This window comes from Homalodisca vitripennis, chromosome 1, assembly GCF_021130785.1.
Source record: "Homalodisca vitripennis isolate AUS2020 chromosome 1, UT_GWSS_2.1, whole genome shotgun sequence".
NCBI lineage: Eukaryota > Metazoa > Arthropoda > Insecta > Hemiptera > Cicadellidae > Homalodisca > Homalodisca vitripennis.
In genome coordinates this window covers 118,961,179-118,976,295 of record NC_060207.1, presented here as the reverse complement: position 1 = coordinate 118,976,295, position 15,117 = coordinate 118,961,179, and positions in this window count along the sequence as shown.

The following is a 15,117-nucleotide window of genomic DNA, read 5'->3' as shown; positions in this document are numbered from 1 at the left end:
TTACTTTACATGAACATAATGTACAGGAACCGACTATATATTATGGCAAACCTCGAAAAAGGAATAATGTAATTATTGAGCCTGGTTTTGAATGGTCCAGCCAAGAACCTCGAAGAAATGTAAGAACACCAGCCCACAACATTGTAAGAGGTGGCCTACCAGGTCTAAGAGGTCCTGCAAGGACCTTAGGCAACAGTCCTGAGAAATTAGATGTCTGGAATCTTCTATTTGATAACGAAATGTTGAAAAAATTGTACTGACAAATACTAATATCAAAATACGATCTGTCAGAGAAAAATTTAGGAGTAAATACAAATAAAAGTACGTACAGAGACACAGATATTTTGGAAATTAATGCTTTGCTAGGGTTATTATTATTAGCATCTGTGTTAAAATCAAATGACGAAGATATTGATTCTCTTTTTAGTCAGGATGCTACTTCCAGGCCCATTTTTCAATCAACACTGACAAAAAGAAGATATATGGTGCTTATGTCATGTTTAAGATTTGATGAGTCAAGAACAAGAGATCAAAGAAAAGCTGAGGATCAAGCAGCAGCTGTTTCCGAACTTTTTACAAAGTTCATTGATAATTCAAAAAATCAGTACTGTGTGTCAAGCACAGTTACAGTTGACGAAAATGCTAATCCCATTTCGTTGGAAAGTGTCCATTTCGGGTTTTATATGCCGAAAAAGCCAAAAAGTATAGAATAAAAGTTTATGTGTCTAACTGATTCGAAAACTTCATTATCTTGTAAATGCATACATATACTCAGGCAAAGGGAGTGATGGGAAAGGCTTGACACAAACGAGAACAAAGGCTCCTCGTACCAACTCAATCTGTCCTCAAATTGTGCAAACCCATTGAAGGTACAAACAAAAATGTCACTGGAGATAACTGGTTTTCCAGTATAGAGCTTCTTGACGAACTAAAAAATAAACATCTTGACATACGTGGGGACCCTAAAAAAGAATAAGAGGAAAATACCACCAGAGTTTCTCCAAAATCCTGATAGAGAAGTTGGATCGGCACTTTATGGTTTCAATGGAGAAAAGACTTTATTGTCATTTGTCCCGAATGTCAACAAATCAGTTGTATTAGTATCATCAATGCACCACTCTGTGCATACTGACGAAGAGAAAAATAAGCCTGAAATTATATGTTTCTATAATGTCACAAAATGTGGAGTGGATATTTTGTCAAAGCTTTAGGGAATGACCTAATCAGGCCTCATCTTCAAAGGAGATTACAAATTCCTAATCTCCGACGAGAATTGAGAGAAAGTATCTTGAAGTCACTGGGTGAAAACAACCCTCTTCAAGCAAGAGTGGAAGGAATTCCTTCTGACCGTTTACAAAAAAGAAAAACTTGTAGTAAGTGTCCGTCTGCTCGAGAGCGGAAGACCCAGTATAAATGTATTAAATGTTCTAGTGCCATTTGTCTAGAATGCAGTCGAAAAGTCTGCAATGACTATGCGAAAGACGGTGTCTAAGATAAGTTTTGAACAGAAAAATATGTGTGTCTCATTCAGTGTTATTTTATACTATTTAATAATAATTACTTTTCCATTTCTATATTTTGTATTCATAACATTTAAAAAATAAGCAAACATGTAGTGTTCTTTAGTAAACGAAAACACAAGAATTTTTTGATTTAAACTAAGTTTTATATCATTATGTTCATAAAATAAAATGCAGGAAAATGTATTAAATGATATTTTTATTTATATCGCCCAATACTATCCTTTTACTGTGGATTTAAAAAATATTATATAATGCTTTAAAAAATAAAAAAAAAACATTCAGCCGGTCTCAGAGACCGGATGGCTCAGTTAACAACTCCCAGACCCATGGCTCACTTAAAGTGATATACTGCCGTCTGGAAATCACGTTCTTGAATATATATGTAAGGAATTGCACTACCTATTCGAATATAACTAATATATAACTAACATTTGTAAGTTGTAGTCTTTTAATGTAACTCATTAAAAAAATATTTTTATATAACTTAATTGAATTGAAGTACAATGTAATGACCACTTAACACTGTGCCCAATGTTCAACGAATATTTTATCAACCCTTCACTAAAAAAATTATTTTATAATTATATAAACTCATAATGATGTGGGTGACCTCCGTATTTTATCATAACAGCATCTTGATTGTAACAAGTAACCCAGCACATCCTCCGGGTATCACTAGTATCGAGTCAAGAATATCTTAAATCATCCGCGTAGAACTAGATCCACAGCTGATCCGGTATTATCCTTCTATAAGATTCGATGTATTTGAAATTCACGTAATCTCCACTGTGCAAACTTGGGACAAGGTGTGAGGAGATTACATATGTAATATTCATGTACCTACTTCATACACACGTCATACAAACTCGACTTTCCGATTTCCCGATGTACGTGTCGCACATCTCCTACTTCAGGCATTCTAAAATGCAACATCAAATCTAAAGATTTGATTTAATATGAATTTTTCCAAACAATTCATAGCATATTTAGAGATAAATACTAGACTATATATTTTCTAACTTTCAAAATAAATTTAAACTTGAGCTATAAAGAAATTTCAGAGCATATATACTAAACTTGAGCTTCAACAGGAGCTCCAGATTGGAATATACTGTAATGTTAGATCTCTTCAATGGCTGTCTATGTCTCAATTTATAACCAGTTCCTACAAGTGATGTAAATTAAGTTTATATTTTTAAGAGATGTTTAAACTACAAAGATTGCTGTGGAGTTTCACGACTTATAAAGTTTCCGAAAATGACCCTTTTTTAAATCAATATCACAAACCCTCCGCTTTCGCAAAGTAACCAACCCATAAAACATAATTCTGAACGTAAAGTTCTTTCCAAAATGGAAGAAAGTTAAACTTGAATAATCTATATTGCATATATTAAGCTTCACTCCAAGCCTCCAGCAGGTATAGGGAAAGATAACTAGCGATAACTCTTGTTACACCTCGTTTGCTTCTTTCTTATTTTTATGTTTGAATAAAAGTCGAAGTGTTTGAAATTTTTATGTCTTTCTTAAGAATTATTTTGGTACCTTACAAATTTCCGCTAAAAATAAAAAATATATTTTGTAATTTCATGGTTTTAAACATTATACCACCGAAAAGTCGTTACTTTTTCCACTACATCTGCAAATGCTTAAATATGTTTACTTCCTAATTCTTTCACAATGTTCAAGTCAGGAAAAAATGTTTATCGCCCTCTCTATATGGTTAAAACTCCCTAAAATATTCACGTTTACGTTAGAGGATTGTCATCTGTACTAAGGATATATGCATAATTCGCACTCATTGCTCTGTTAAATATACAACATAACACTTTGTTAAAGCTCCATAATTTTTTATATGTTAATTGGGAGCGATATTCAGACCCCTTAAAACTCTTCTTAAATATTGCATTAGGCAAGCTTGACACAGAGGTTTTTCAAAAATACCATATAGTCTAAAAATCATGCTTCCTAGACACTATAGTATACTCCACGTTTTGCTGTCATGGAAAACGTCATTGTTATGGGGACGTCGAAACAGCTCATTGTCCTTATAGTACGCCTCGGGAAAGCGAGCTGAACACAATTACAATAAAACAGGAATATGAGCCAAACAATGCCATCAACGCATCAACACGAAGCATTATATAATCGATATTATCTCATCAACATGCAAATTGAGTGCAGAAGATATCGCCTCAGGGCAAACTGCGTTCTAATAGACTCGAGCTAATGGTTTTCAAGTGAATAATCAGAGATTTATTTTTTTACAATTTATTAACAGCTTGGGAAAATAAGGATGGTGGTTACTGTTTTTTGTATGAAGAGCAAAGACTACGATATCTTAGCTAGCACAATAATACCTAATTTAAAGTTTAATCAGGATTTTACAAATTTTTCGGTTGAAACATACAGGGCCTATGCACAAACTTGTGATTTATGAAAATTATTGTTTCTTATAAAAGATTTTGAACTTTTATATCTTATAGATTGCACACAATAACCTCGCCAGGCGATGTTTGCCTATAACACATCTATGCTTGTGGAAATTGTATGTTTGCTCATTATACGATCTATACTTTGTTACACTCTATTACTTAGGTTATGTAAATATAACATTTTTTCTTGGTGGCAACTTACGAATTTTGTAAGCGGCTTTTCTAAAAAGATGTTATTCGGTTACACCAAGTTTATGCCAAAGTTCTAATGCTACATCCGGATCCTTAATTACTTCAAACTGTAATTTTAGTATCTTTTACCTTTTTAGTACTACACAAAACAAAGCAGTGCCTTTATTAACTCTTGGATTTTGCTTTGTGTGTGCATGTCGTAATCAAAATGATGACAGGTTGGGAAGCTGCCTTCGGAGTCCAAGAAGGTTTATTGGTGAGGAAAATTTCCTCCAGGTCTAGGTTTCTCTTTCAGACCAAGCAGTCTCAACCTCACAAGAATCCTTAATTCTTACACTTAATCGCCGGTGTCATGACTATCACCAAAGAGTTTCTACTCACACCACGTCAACATTGCTAACACGATAAACCCCTTGAAACATGTCGGTCTTACTGTGAAAATCTTACACTGCGACCTAATTTATCTTCATTACCTATAAAATATAAATACCTCAATATTTAAACTGTGTTAGAATTTAAACGTGTTGGATTATAGAAACGAACTTAGATCATTCATAGCCTTCATTAAGAGTGCCGGACACACAAATCTTGTAGATATGGGATCCCTGATATACTGATACTCGTCAAAATGATGCCGAAACTCTGGGTTGTCCTCCTTTTCAAGCCTGTCTCCACAGTCCAGTTCACAATCGGTTGTTTTGTCATCTCGGCAATATTATTATCGAGTACATCGGATCTGAGAACCACATATACACATCTAAAAACATTAGCCTTCCATGTCAACAAGTGACAAATTGTTAATGTACGCGTAATCACCCAGAAACACACAGCAACAGGATTTTGAAGGGAAAATGTCTATAACATACGTACGTTTATACGTTCTGTATTGTTATTGTACCTACCTTTAGTCATATACAGAAACAGGATTACGCAGGGAATACGTTTATAATAATATATATTGAGAGAGAAAAGGATAACAGGGTTTCGGACAATTGTCATCGTTATATGATACCAAAGATTTTCTTGTTACTAATCTCACTTTAGCCTGTGATGGTGTGACGTGTGATTGTGCTCTTGTATTCTTGTACTCGTGATTTGTGCTCGGGACGTGCAACACTTCTGTCCCTTCTTTTTCTCTTTCTGTTCTTTATTTTTGTATGTACTAATACCCCACCTGGCGAAAAGGATGGATTCCAATCCTTTGTGTTATACTTTTTGTAACATATAATGATGGCAAATGTTCGAAATCTTGTTATCCTTTCAAACCTTCCATCGTCAATAACGAACTTTAAACAAAGAAATGGAGAGTATTATATCAAGAAACTTTTCTCAGGGTAACTCTAGAACAGATTGAGCATGGACTTAAAATTTCGCAAAAAGATTCATTTCTATATAGGCTAAATTTTATTAAAATATGGTGTATCCCCATTACATTGGCTGAGCATTAGTGAAGCCTAACTTTCTGCAAGATATCTCGGAAACGAATTAAGCTATAGTCTTGAAATACTAAATGGAGTTTCTGCGAAGCCTGTTACGCAACACGTGGTCTTCTACATTTTCAATGAAATGTAATTATCTGTTTTATTATTATTATATCTTGATTAATATATTACAGTTTTTATTATTATTTTCTCTAACTGGTCACATCTTATTACTTTAGTATTATCGACAGTAAATTCCGTGAAATTCCTTAATATATTACTATGTTTGCTGCATAGTATTGTTATACTCATTAATGTAGTACATGTTAAGATATAGCTATGTCATAGAGTTTGGTTTTTATTCATACTATGTTTCTAATAATACTTAATTTATTTGGTTTGTTACTGACATGTTTCTTGTCGTATGTTTGTACTCTACATTGTATCTCAGCAATATTGTTGTAAACTTGTATACATTGGCTTCTCTTTTTGATAACAACTGAAATAGAATGAGAGACACTGGAATCTGGGATTACCCCAATGATATAACGCCACAATATTTTCTGAGACGTAAATAGTTGACTCGATTATTATAGAATATTCTGCTTCAAATATTACGAACATGTTCACCATTTGACAATTAATCCATATATTAATTATCTATCTTCATTTAAATTATATGTATCCAAATATTATAAGCTTCAAATTTTATCTCAATGACGTTTCACGCAATTTATCAACAGGAGTGGCCAATTTACACTGAACTTATGTACCATTCACCGAAGTTACCGTAAAGAGTTATGAAATAAATTTAAATGTCTTTAAATTCGTGGCTCGAATTATATTTAATTATTAAAATTATATCTTTCACTCAAAATCTCTTATTGCCCACCCCGGGATCTGAATTATTCAGATACCTGTGTAGCTAGTTGCCATCTATCCCTTGAGGCCTTCTAGCCTAAAATCTGTTAGCTCAATTAAGAAGTGTTTCTCTTTCATAGCTAAAAGAATAAAACCGATTGATAAAAAACTCAACTGGCTAAAAAGTTGATTCATCACTATTGAAATAAATGTACACGCGACAGTCGATTAGAAAAAATTGAAATCGTATGAGAGTTACTTAATACACTTTCCTCTACTCACTCTAAGCGGCATTACTTGTGCTCAGGTTGAGAAATGCATCAATCGTTTGACAGACAACTTAATTACAAATAATATATTGTGTTTATCTAAGAAAAGCAATGGAATCCAACATTATTTGGCTATATAATATTCTCTCAAAATTAAAATATCTACATTAACCTCTTTTACTGTTAGTCCTACATACTATTCCTGTTACATAAGCATAATATAACAAATATTGCTTTGTAATAACATATATTGCATTTCTTTATAATGTATGTAGTTTTGAACATGGTTATGTAATTAATATGTGTTTGTTGGCCTGTGGTTGTTTCTAAAAAGTGACAATTACTAAAATTTTTTATTTTATAATATTTATGAACGGTTTTGATATTTTTAACTCTCAAAATAGGTTTTTATAATTTATTTTGGTTTAAGTTACCAATGATAACTATAGTTATGTTTAATGCAAATCATATATAATATGTAATATATTACAATATATAATAATGTATTTCATTTTAGTGTATCTATTATATTTTACTTCAACTATTTTAGGTTAATATTAAACATGACGGATATATACTTCAAGCTATGCGTATATCTGCTTTGTACTTGTTTTAATTTAAAAGTGAGGGGTCTAGTTTATTGCGTAAGCCATTTCATTTATTGAGTCAACGGTAAACCATTTCGTACATATCAAGTAACAGATGGCATACCAGACATTAACAAATCCAAATAAATATCGCCAACACTTAATTGTAGATAATAGAAAACAATGTTATCAAATATCCAAAGTTTAATATAATATACGTATAAATTAACGCCTACATCAAAATAAATATCAAAATCGATTAATTATAAATAATATGACAAATATTAAATAACAGCTGAAGTTTAATTTACCACCTATTAATAAATAACTAAAAATACCACCTAATAAATAATTAATCATTAATAAATAACATCTAATAAATAATACATTTACCACCATCCAAATAAATAACAAAATAATTTAATTATAAATAATAAGAAACAACATTATGCGACAACCAAAGCTCATATCACAGGATATAAATCAAAATATTTAATAACGGCTCAATTTGTATAGATCTACAATGCACATTAAATAAAGTCCTGCAGAGATCTCCGAAAGGATTTGCTTGAGGACCCAAAGATCTCAACACCACCATTCACTATGTTTCCTTTCCTCGTCATTCTTGGAATACAGCTGTGGTGGGCGTAAACAGAAGACATAGCACGCCTGCAGAAGATGTCTTGGGACCTCGTAATATTCGGAATTCGAAAATCAATTACAGACAGGAGCTATCAAAAGCAATATTTATACAAAACATTTACCCTTTAATATGAACCTTTACTAGGACCCTTACTATGAAATGAAACATGTGGTTGCGCTATCAAAAGCAATATTTAGAAACAAACTTTAGAAACCAAGATGGGATTTTTCACTACTTTAGAGACCACCAAGGCGTGGCTCGGAAGATTGTAGAAATAAGAATAGGCCTACTGTATATTCATACAAGGGGCCCTATATTCATGTCAAATTTTCGTACAATCATTTCAATAGTTTACACGTGAAAGAAAAACAAACAAACAAAGCACTTACACATTTATGATATTATTAGGATTAATATTATTAGGATATATATTCACCAATAGCCTAATGGAATGTTTTATCTCAGCAAAAAACTTTCAACAAACGTTTGATTTCAAAACTGATTATTCTAACTTATGGTAACTCGTATATACACATTTTCAAAAATGTTTATCTTTACTTTTTGTCTTCAAATTGATCCTGCATCAAATGTTAATCCACCTCATTGAATTGTAAATGAGATTAATTTACAACAATAGTTGAGATAATTGTAAGAACTATAATGTTGGTCTGCGTACGCGCAAGTTTCATGTAAATTTATATCTCAAGTAAACACTGTGTAATGTAACGTAATGAATATTCACAGAGGATCGTTTGTGACGCGACGTCTCACAACATTAAATCGAGCCAAGACCATGTATGCTTTCATGTATGTAAATTTTGTTTCAACAACTGAAGAATTATGTATATAAATTAAAAAAGAATAATTATGTTATGGTCTTTAAATATCAGTTAAAGTGAAATAGTTTTTTTTTACTAGTATTGTAAATGTTATTGAGGCACTGGAGGACAAAATTTATAATAGTGGATTTGCTTTATCCTTTAACATTACTGAACTGAACATTTAACAGTATAGAACTTTCCAGTGAGATTATTTTTGTGGCCCGTTTTTCGATGTACTACCAACTATAGACCTAAAATTTGATAACACCAAACCACAAAGTAACAATTTATTAATAAAATATTTTATTATCACTTTAATGAGATATCTATTAACATTATTTTAACGTTAAATTCAAAAATGTTACTTTGACATTAGATTTTTATAACAGTTATTGTGCAGTGTTAATCGATATTGTATTACAAACACAACCTCGCATAGTAACCCTTAATAATATACTCCGTCAATGTATAGATGTGATTTATTCATAATTGGATCGGGGAAAATGTAGCCATCGAAAACTATACGTAGCTATTTCTATAGGTAGCTACGACGGTTACATTGGACATCGTATGGTTAGAACGAAGATGAATGGAATTTTCAGTTTTCATACTGGCCATCTTCCCGTTATACCGACAGTGTATAATATAAATGTTCTTTCTAAAAACATAAAATTTCAAATTACTTAGATACCACATCTAAGTATTACTAAAACTATTATTATCAAACTCTCACGTACATACCCAATTTACATTATTTGTGCGCATAACCAGTTTTTGTTTCGTAGCATTTGTACGGTTCCATATACGAGTATTTGTAATAAAGAGTATATTCTAAACTACATGAAATTTAACAAAAATGGCTGTCGCACATATCTAATTTTCTAATAACAACTTCATTCCATAACCATATGCCCCAAAATTAAAGATATTATAAATTGTATAACATAAAAATATTCCATTTTTTACGGACTGTTTAAAATGTAAATATTATTCTATTATTCACATGATAAAGTGACCGCCACTAGTAGGGTCAATGTGTTTGGTAAATATTAGTTGCAGCTTATTCATAACAGGATTTCTGATGTTGCCATGGTAAATTATTACTACGAAATTAAACACTACTCAGACGTGTCTGGTTTTGGTTACTTAGGAAGAGGACAGACCAGTGCTCGAAACGAACTGTTATAATTTTGCTACATAACGATGATAAATCATCGTTAATAACTCATTTTAAACAAAGTTATTATACTAGTTTCCTAACAATTACACGCTAAACAATATAACCATTATTCTCATTTATCCCAATCTCATTTAAATTTATTCCAACATGTTTTCAAATATTTACGTTATTGTATTATAAGTGGTTGTAATTAATTTAAATCATTTTCAAATTTGTGCATGTTCTCAAATTCTACAGTAATCAGTGGATGGACGGACCGGAGTCTCCTAAGAGAGTACCTACAAATTACCATTTTGGCATCTCTCTCGTGTTTAATAGAGAAATGTGGTAGAGAGATGAACGTATATGATGAACGTATGAACGTAGTCACTACCATACTGGGCCGCGAGAACAGAAATGATTCAATTCTCTGTCTCAACCAATTTCTGGAGCTAACGCGTATTATTTTAGCACACTAGTTCCTTGGATACTACGTTTTTTTATCCAAAGATCTACGCTTATGATTGGATGTATTACAAAAATACTGTTAATCTTTTCCTCGTTCAACGTGCTGTGGATAAAATAAATTCAATAAATATATTGATCTAGTAGCTACCCCCGCGGCTTCGCATGTAATTTCCTAGGCTTTCCACGATTATGAGCACTTATGGTTCAAGTGAATTATATTTATGAAGCCAGTGTTGAGTTTGCCTTGATGCCAAGATCAAGAAATGATGTCGTATGTCAAGAAGTGTATATTGTGGTCATTTTAATTTCCTCCGGTCTTAGTATTTTTGTGGCATATTTGATTTTGCCTTGCTTCACCGGCAAGGAAAATTATATAAATACGCACATATGAGAAGCGTATTTCACATCACAAACTTATGTTTAATTAATTTAACCACCATTTCAAATTTGTTTGCATTCACGGCTTTGAAAGTGTATAGTGTGCTTGATGGTAACAACATTTCTTATTTCAACCTTTTCTGCAACAGCTGTTTAGCATAAAGTAAGAAAATATCCAGATAATAACATTAAAAACATAATCAAAATATACTTTCAACTGCATATTTTAACAAATGCCAAGTATTTAGTGCTTGGTTAGTACTATAATGTTGATATAAAAGGCAAAGTTATTATATAACTTTTACTACATACTTAGTACGTTATAAAACCCTTCTCGGTTGTGCTTTAACGGAAGAAGGCTTCTATGTCATGTGTATTTATATACATTTTCTTGATCAGGAAACCAGGTAAAATCAACCATGGAACTATGGAATGACCAGAGTAAATTATAATGGCCGTAAATATACACTTTTTGGCATATTTTCTTAATTATGGCAACAAGACAACTTAATATTGGCGACGGAAATGTAAGTCACTCGAACCAGAAGGGCTCATAAACGTTCAAAACCTACGAACTTGCCTGTGAAGAGTGGCCGCGGCTAACTGCTAGCATATAAATACATTTATAGAACGAGACCGAGAAAGACAGAAAATCAGCCACGCAATTGATTATATCGTTAATAACCAAGCCATAGCGAAGCGTGACCGGGTCAGTTAATTGTATTACACAAATATGAAAAAATCATATTATTGTTTAATCTTTACCTTGCTCTGATTTGGTACTTACATACTCGTTTACTATATTGTCTTTGTAAACCACAGCAGTTTCTTGTGCGCTCGTAAATTAAACAAAACTAGTTTAATCTCGAACAAAGAAAATAACGTCATTCAATCCTTTATTTATATTACTCTAGTCTGAAAGGCTTCATGAAGTTATTTGTCCGCAGTGGAAGTGCGATTATTCCACTTTGTCAATATATATTTATTTAAACTGCAAAATTGTATTTTTGGAATTTTTATTAATTATTTAAAGTAACCGAAGTAGTTAAATTGCTTTCTACATCAAAAACAAAACAATTCATTGTTTTATTATTACATAACATTTGCGTTGTAATGAGAAGACCAGAGCGAAGAAACCCGAAAGCCCGCATAGAATGTATTTTGTTTGAATAAAGAATTTAGGGTACTTTGGGATTATACCGACCACACCAGTATGAAGAACACAAAAATAGAAATTTATAGAAACAAACATGATAGAACGAAAAAACAACTCTTCAATTACAAAATTACAAACTTACAAGCATTTCCAGGTATTGTGATCGGTATTGTTGTCGCTGTTATCTTATCTTTCTCGAGAATCCTGATTACGGCAGGCCGCGCGGCATCACGTGATTTGCACGGTACATCATTGCCTTTCCATTACAATTCAATTTATATTTCTGATTAGCCCCTCTAGAATTTGATATTTTACTGATAGGTACTATCTCGAGGGATGTTTTTTCTTTCGTCGACATCAGCGCGGGGCAGCACCGAAGGTGCTGCCGAAGCCCGCGCTGATGGCCGGAGGCACTCGCATTTTGGGTGGCGGAATGTGATCAAGAATAAAAACAAGTTTTGAGTGTTTTTTTAATAAAAAGTTTAGTTTGGTAAATGTTTGTTTTTGTTGAATTTTTGTGTTTGGAGAAATGTAGAGGTAAAACACGGAAGTACAACAAAGCGATGCACCAGCTGAACGGGCGGCGAGACTCTGCAATCACGTTATCTACTAGACGCTCGACTTTGACCTCTGTCTGAGGATGGGGAGGTGTTTGCGATAAGACAATTCCTGTTTTATATTGACGAAATATTGTTCTACGCTAATCTAGTAATCAGTAGAAACGAAATGTGAAATAACGATTCATGTCTGGGTGTGGTCGGTATAATCCCAAAGTACCGAATTTAGTTTGAAACTACTCTCGTCACCTAATAATATATAATTGATTCGGAAATATTACCTATTTTGGGATATTAGAAAGATTAATCTGCGGTACAAGTCTGTAGCTATCTCGCTAACCGTACTTTCATTTCACCTTTTGTATCCGAGAATTGCCGAACCTCTGCTAAGAGCCACAACATCCAGGCGATAATGGAAACCGGCTTAGCATTAATTGGAATATTGACATTTTACACTATTAACAGCTGACGAGATGTCTGGTGCGTGGTTGATTGTTCAGTCACCGATAACAGAAATTGAGTTAACAAGCCTCACAGTGTCAGCACCAGCAGGAGTGATATGTAATAACTGTTGTATTGTGTTGTGTGGCGCAGTACTGTACAACACGTTCTGGCCTTGCTTTTATTCTGATCATTCTGAATCCCGTACAATCCAGGAAGCGAGAGCCAATTTTCATTATATAAGCACATAACCTAGTTGTTCGTGAAATCGATGGAGGATATTCCCCTAAGAAAGAATCAATCCCCAGCCACACTAGATTTGGTGAGAATCGAAATGACAGGATACCAAAGGGTAAAAATATTAAATTATAATTTGATTAATCACATTTTCTAATTTGACTCGTTTAAAACAAACCATCAAACGCGTAGGTAAAGTGATAGTAGTTAACCGTATAAAAATAAACTATTTGACTGAACATTGTGACTTTCATCCCCTTCATCTCGCTGGTGATTGCTATCTGTGCTAGAAGAGTAATGCAAGCACAGTGGCGAGTTACAATATTCCAAAAGAATAGAGTAACTTCTCTACATTATATTCTTCAGCTCGTGTCGTATTATTCGGCTCGTTTACCGGAATAAGTAAAACCATAATATGACGTAATTAAACTTTAAATCAGTACTGAAATGAATAATGAAACATTAATTACAGCTACGTATTATAACACGTGTAATAAACTAAATACTTTTAACACGATGTCCGGAATCTTTATCCACCATGACATCTATAAATTGGGATTTGCAGACGTCGATCCTTGATATTTTGAATTCCTCAATATATAGAATATTCACAGTTTCCCATCAGGTTCGATATTTCGAGGTGTAATTGCATATTCTGAATCAAACAACCGACTACTATTTAACTTGCCAAATGTATTACTACTACTGTGCTATAACATGTGTAGTTCTTTAGTTGAGGAAACTATTTTATTAATACAAAAATACAAAATTCCGAAGGAACCAGAGGTTTTGTTACTGAACGATGGAAAATGCTTGGGAAAATCCGTTTCTTCACAATTCTTCCATCGTCAAAAACCAACTTCAAACAAAGAACAAAATTCCGGTTACTGACAAACAGAACAAAACTTTTGAATATTTAAATAGTTATTCAATCTCAATTCAGTATGGAACGCAATCAGTTTTGTAGCACGCTCTACATCAATAACCAACTGGGATTGTCTCCTGAGTTAACACTTACCAATGATGTTGAATATTGTTCCCATTTAATTTAATATAATCAATGCTTTACTCTAATTAAAAATAAAATAATCATTTTGCATTAATATTAACATTATTTAATAATATTAATTGTAATATCAATTAGTATCAACAACAATTAATAATATTAATTAGGTAAAGAGGTAGTCCGTCCGTCTGTCTATCCGACTGTGTGATAACTCTTCGGATACGTCTGTTGTGAATTTGTGATACCCTGTTGTATCAGTCTATTTATTAACCATTTAGCACCAATTCTATCAACCGAGCAGTCCATTAAAACTGGGTAGAGTAAGGATATAAAAACACTAAAACCGTTGATTGGCCAATAGAGGGGTTTGAAGCGCTGGTGCATAACCACAAAGAACGAAACTGGGACAGTTACAGTATCTGTGAGCTCAATAGAGCCTAAACTGTTATTGAGTTATCTGGGTCATAGTCATGTACCCAACAAATAGCTGTTCTCTACTGAATTAGAAAATGTGGTACAGCCAATCCCTTTATTTGTGACACTTTTAGATGCATAAATGAGGCTATGTACCAGGGAACCGATGCCAGGGGTCATTTCTTTATGGTCAGATTTAAAGTACTCGTTGAAACAAAAATTGTTGAATTGGTAATAAAATACGCTAAAAAAAGTTATCCTGGTGAATTTGTCGTCAACGTAACCGTTTCAAAGCTAATACAATTTGAAAATTTTGAACGGCCGCCATTTTGAAATGCAATGAGATATTTGTTTTATTTTTTTCACTGAAAAGGACCAACACTAGGTTAACATAACTCTTAAGTTTGAATTCTGTATCTTAAGTGGTTTTTGAGTAGTAATTTTTTTCCCAAAAAACACAAACAGACAGACATACAGTAAACGGTACGTTTCCGGACCCATGTGCAATGGAGTTTTTTCCTTGTTTTGATGACCTGTATCAATTCCTGAAAT